Source organism: Hesperophylax consimilis, chromosome 6 (genome assembly GCF_061612785.1).
Source record: "Hesperophylax consimilis isolate HC1 chromosome 6, BYU_Hcon_1.0, whole genome shotgun sequence".
NCBI classification, from domain to species: domain Eukaryota; kingdom Metazoa; phylum Arthropoda; class Insecta; order Trichoptera; family Limnephilidae; genus Hesperophylax; species Hesperophylax consimilis.
Genome location: NC_142841.1, coordinates 36622522 through 36628766, shown reverse-complemented (window position 1 = coordinate 36628766; position 6245 = coordinate 36622522). Strand labels below are relative to the sequence as shown.

Below are 6245 nucleotides of genomic sequence, written 5' to 3'. Positions count from 1 at the left end.
CAAGCCATGTTTCAACTAGAACTATAACGTCGTAGTTATTCGATAATACATTAATTAGTAGCTCCTGGGTTTTGGTCCTAATACCACCACAGTTCTGGTAATAAACGGATATAGATGATGATGAGATCATTTTACCAGAGTAGGATTGCCGTTTGACATATTCCACAATCGCACGAGTGATACATTATGCAGGGCATATGAGGCTTCGAAATTACATAAAAAACATAGACTACTTATTAGATCAAGGAATGTGAAATATGTTGACATTTTAGAATGTGAATGAATATGTGAGAAACATGGTATTGGTTTAAAGTTATAGGGATATTGCGCGGTAAACAAAAATATAAAGTAGCTTTGAAAGAAACAAATTACAGGATACAGAATACTGTGAGAAAGCGGATACCGAAGACAGCAGTAACATGTTTGTAGTCACATGTTTTCATGTGTGATTATCTTTTGAAGGTCTCCTTCACGGCGAATGGTGAAAACCCGAGATAGATCGTTCCTCTTCGCCAGAATACTGCCGTTCCGCACCCATATGTATTTAAAGCCGTTAGCTTTTCCGGCGGCTCGTGTTTTGGCAAATAGGATTTTATTTTTCAATGTAAGGTGCTCATTTATATAAAAATTGGTGGTGGGAGCACCAAATCCTAATTGTTCCGTGTAACTTCTCCGGAATTGCATCATATAAGTACCTTATTCACATTTGACCAGCATTTTCCATGATGTTTGCTGACGACAAAGCTGTGGAAATTATATGAAACCCTTTGCAGGAGAATTTGAATAACTTCTAGTGCTGTGGCAGTAATATTTAACATTTAAATTTGTTATTCTTTAAATAATATTTATAAGATGTCGTAAATCACCTACAGTGCGCTTCAACAGTGTAGAATCCTCATTTGATAAATCACCTACAGTGCGTTTCAACAGTGTGGAATCCTCATTTGATAAATCACCTACAGTGCGCTTCAACAGTGTGGAATTCTCATTTGATAAATCACCTACAGTGCGCTTCAACAGTGTGGAATCCTCATTTGATGAATCACCTACAGTGCGCTTCAACAGTGTGGAATCCTCGTTTGAAGGAATATTCTGAAGGTATATATCTAATTTATATTACACTGAAACTCGGTTAAGAAGTTTTTTTTCGGTCCCTACAAAAACTGCAAAAACACGATTTTTTTCCATAAAAAGAAGGTTCAAAAGTTCGACAGAGAATCCATCACAAAAAATAATTAGTAGCGAAATATAAATGTCCCCCTTTTCTTAAAATATGTTTAATTCATTTTATCTATGAAATTTAATAATACTAATTTATGAACTTTTTGTATATTTTTTTTAATTTTAAAATATATTTGTATCCAGTTTTTTACATGGTTTTCGACTACCACACTAGACACATGTCCGTATTATGGTAGTCGAAATTTGTGTAGTGCGAAAATTATATAAATGTAATACATGTTCTTTTGTTAATATTTTATTTTGTGAAATGCAATTTATTTGTAAAATAGGTAATACTTTAACTGGTTTAGTAGATTTCATAAGAATAAACCAACCGCATTGCAAACTGTTGATTTTAATGAGATAAAATAATTAAAAATACAAATGGGCAAATCAACAAACAACTTTATTTTCATTATATCAACTTTATTTGTTGATATAATGAAAATAAAGATAAATTAATTAATTACTTTAAAAAGAATTTTTAAACAGAATTTAAATGAAAAAAAGGAAAATAAAGCAAATGAACTTAATTTAATGATGTCAGGCATTCTTTAAAATAGTTCCTTCCCTTCATAAATAACCAATTCTGAATATATAATATTAAGTAGATGATCACAAACAGGAAAGGAGTTAAAGTAGGTGAATCTTGTAAAATAAAAATAAAAATGAAGTAGGATACAAATAAAAATTATATATAATGTTAGGGATAATAGAAATTAAAATAAGAAAAATCGCATCAGCGTAATATAAAGTTTTTGTTGGAAGTTAATTTAGAGATAAAATTTTTATTCTGAAATATGAAACAATGAGAACAGTTTTAAGATGTAAGGCATTCTTTATAATATTTCCTTCCCTGAGCAAATAACCAGTTCTGTACACTAATGGCATAAAGATCATCAGTTTTCGATGTATTAATATCAATACTCAGTAAGTTGAACATTTTAGGCGCTATATAAGAGAACTGTCGTTGGACGAAGGCTGTTTTTGTTGGAGGAATTTTACATTTTTGGTGTGATGAATAGCGGGTGTAAATATTTTGTTGAGTTTTGAGTGATAAATCATTTTTCCTTATGTGTATGAGAATTGTCAAGGCGAAATAGGTAGACTTGACCTGAAATTTGGCATTTTTGAGGCCAGTTTTAGACGTATGGACTTTTTTCTAGAAAAAAACACAAATTGATTTTGAAAGATCGTTATTTTATCTAGTAAAGTAAGATGTTAAATTTTGAAAAATATATTTTTTTTTTTGGATTTAGGCATTTCACCCTGAAAAGAGTGCTTTGTGCCGGTAACAGTTAAAGTGGATAAAAAATTTGCTATTGGGAGAATAATAAAACAAAAAAAATATTGGACTCATTTAGATCACTAAAACAAATTAAATGTTGAATTCATTCAGGTTAATAAACTTACATAAAGCTGTATGAACACGAGAATTGTTAAGAGATAAAGGTGTGAAATGTTAAGGGGGGACTGGTGTGTGATTTTAATAAGCAGGCGGTATATGTTCTTGAAAGATGAATGGTTTTTACAGTTAAAGAAAACGTGGTCGAGGGTTTCCTCTTCCACACCGCACTGGCAGACCGGATCATCCAAAACTCTAATTCTAGCCAAGTGAGATGCAATTGAACAGTGACCAATTCTCATTCTCGAAATACATGAAATGAATTGTTTTTTACCGTGAAACCATGGCTTAGCAGGGATATGGTTTTGAATTCCAGCATAGAAAGATCCAGTTCTTATTTTGGAGACTGCCCAATTTTCTTCCCAGGCACGAGTCATGTTGGATTTAAGAATCGGGAAGACATCGGAGATAGGAATTCTAAAATTTAGTGGGATAGTTCCGGAATCTGAACCAGATTTGGCGAGAGAATCGGCCATCTCATTACCCTCGATACCCAAATGGGCAGGGACCCAGGCCAATATCGTCTCAAACCCAGATTCACTTAGAGAATTGAGAAGATTTTTTATATTACATATAGTATTGTCTTCCGGATACCATAGAATATTTGACATAATTTTAGTTAGAACACTTAGCGAATCAGTACATAGTAAGGCTCGATGAATGTTGAGAACCTGGATTTGATTTAGCGCTTGTTCAATTGCAAAACATTCAGCTGTAAAGGATGTTCTGTGTAAAGGATGGAAAATCCAGGGAATTTTGAAGCCACAATGCTTTTAAAACAGTCATCCACATTTTTAAATTTATTTGGGGAAGATAAAATATTCTTCTGAAAGTCTGATGTTATTGTGTTCGGCATTAAAGTGATTGCCTTAAATGTAATATTGTATTGTAGATATTGTCTTGAAGATATTGGAGGGAAGATGACAGAGAATTATAGAGATGAAAACTTTTAATTAGGAGCGGAAAACATTTTTTTTCTCTCAATCTTTTGTTAGAATTCAAATAAACACTTAACCGATTAAGACTTTGTTTAATAGGATGATGTGATAACGATAAAGCCTTGAAAATATATTTATTGGCAAGGAATTGCCTTCTGAAATATAATGGAGGCTCCCCACATTCCACCTGAAGCGCATTAATTGGAGAAGACTTCATAGCTCCAATAATCATTCTGAGGGTTTTTGATTGAATTCTTTCCATTTTCTTATCGATAGTGACTTTGTTTTATACTATTTAGAGATTGTTTTTTATGTATTATTTTATGAGTAAAATGTTTCACTACCTACTAAAATTTTGCGAGTAAATAATAATGTATAGGTACTGAATAGAAAATCCTTAGAAGTATAATCTACACCAATTTGAAGGAAAACTAATTTACTTAAGACCTTTGGACTTCTACACCCAATATAAGCCAGTGTAATTGATTACTTATTGATCAATTTCGCCAGAAGTAAAGAAAAATTGAGCTCATGTTCTTTGGGCACACCGCACTTCCTTAGGAATAATGTTAAGTTTACCTGAACAAATTTACTTGCCATTCATCATTTAAACTGCTGGAGGTATTTAATTTGACAAACGGCAGTTTCGTAATTTTCTCCACGACATCTTGGTTGGAGTGTTTATGAGGCAGGTAGCCTTCCCCCTTGGCAAGGGAGGTTCCCTCCGTAAGGATTCCACACATATTTCCAGCGTAGACCAGGCGATGCTTGTTCAGATATGCCTCAAAAACACAGGCGAAGTATGATTCTTCATCGACAGGAACTTCCGTGTCTGGCTTCCCCGTTGGATCATCTTAAAGAGAGAAAATGACTTAGTTATTGGGGGATGTTAAACATCATATTCTGCCTCTGTACTGGGCTACTTCAGCGTCATCCGTCCATTGCAGGCCCGGTCACTCCTCGCACAGTCTCTAGACGCATTCCCTCTGGAATTTCCAGTATTTCATGCGAAAGTCGGTCTTCTGAAATTAATACGGTGAATATAATATTAACAACGACCCGGACCGCACAGATATGTAAGTCGTATATCTATACAGATCTGCGTACACAACAGGCTATTTCAGCAGGTTTTGTGTTGTCTTCACATCACATTTTTGAAATTTTATTTAGGCAGACCCTCCCGTTATGAGAAAAAGGAGAGTACAAAATACAAGTTATAATCATATTTTGGTTAAATGTAACAATAATACCTGACAGCGTGTACTGTTGAAATTTGTGCCCCGGGGTGCTTAGCAACAACTGCTTTTCCGGTATTAGGCCAGTTATTTAGCCAGTCCTCCAGATTTTCTTTGGGCCATAAGTGGGACATTTTCAAAAACTCTTGGAATAGTTAAGCACTTATGCTGTAAGGTTTGTCCTTCTTGTATGGAGTACAACTGATCTTCAGAAATACACATTGGTTTGCCACCAAAGGCACTTCACCAAGATATATGTCAGTAGAATCCAGCACATCTAAGCAATATGTTATGTTTAAAAAAAACCTGTGTGGCTTTAGGTTTAGTAACGGTAACACCGATCTCGCGCCTTTGAGCTAGATGCATATCAATGCATATTATGGTCCATGTCAAAATCGACATTAACATCTACAAAAGTATGGTTGACGTATTTCAGCTGGGAAAAATCATTCAGGTAGTTTTATTGTGTGAGAGTTTGGCGGGTCCGTTTTGCCGTTCAACGGCATTTGGATAAGTTCCCGATTCCATTTTCCCCGTTTTGGAAATCAACAATAACTTTTGGGCTGATGAAAATCTTGGTGCTAACTTGATTATGGCTTGAACTCGAACTTAAAACTACACTTACTAGAAACTTATTATGTTATATTTGTAAATACAAACTAAATATTTACAAAACGGTTAACTTTTGTAACTTTTGAACACAGAAGAAATGACTTTCGAGCCGTCAATATGTCAATAATTTATACTCGATTATTTTGATGGCGGTGTGACTATCTGCAAAAACCCTTTTTATTTAATAAGGGTATTTTCGTGCTTTTGGGATGTGGACGTAGACTAATAATGGATGTGGATCTTTATATTCTGAGAATTTTTTAGTAATGGTGTCATTCCGATTATTGTCGGCACTCGAAAAACGTAAATATAAAAATAAATAAAACAACCCGTCCTTAAAATTTCCTTCTCGATAACCTGAACACGGAAAAACGATTTAAAAAAATGAAAAGAACAACTTCAATATCACTATAACTGAGCAAAATTACAATACACAATACAAGCAAGAATAATAAGCGATAAAATGTTTTATAAGTAATATTTAAAACATATTTTTTTATAAGTTTGTAAGATGCGCATGAGAAGATTCTTGTCTAAGGTAGGTCGCACTAATCTAGTCATTTTCTGTCTTTAAAATGGGACTGGGACACGGTCAAGCGGCTTGATCGCAAGCACGTAGTTTTTTTGTCTATTGTTGTCTATTGTTGTCTATTATTGTCTATGCTGTTATATATCTATGGGCTTGACAGCCCGCATCAAGCCTCTCCGTCATAAATATACCACTCTCTAGATCGATATCTTCGGGCTTTTTGTATACAACAGAATTATACAGTACTTAACCACAGATATACAAGCAGTACCTACCGTGCGGAAAAGAGCAGTAGACAAGATAGA

At 34.1% G+C, this 6245-nt stretch overlaps 1 long non-coding RNA gene across 1 annotated transcript; it reads right to left on the bottom strand.

Moving 5' to 3' along the window:
• Nucleotides 1-2078: 2078 nt before the first annotated feature.
• On the bottom strand, nucleotides 2079-5731 carry LOC149423300 (uncharacterized). The gene is made up of 3 exons (XR_016302313.1): nucleotides 4815-5731; nucleotides 4144-4417; nucleotides 2079-2383 (listed from the first exon to the last, which is right to left on the bottom strand). It is a non-coding gene; the product is annotated as an uncharacterized LOC149423300 (long non-coding RNA).
• Between the last annotated feature and the right edge of the window lie 514 nt (nucleotides 5732-6245).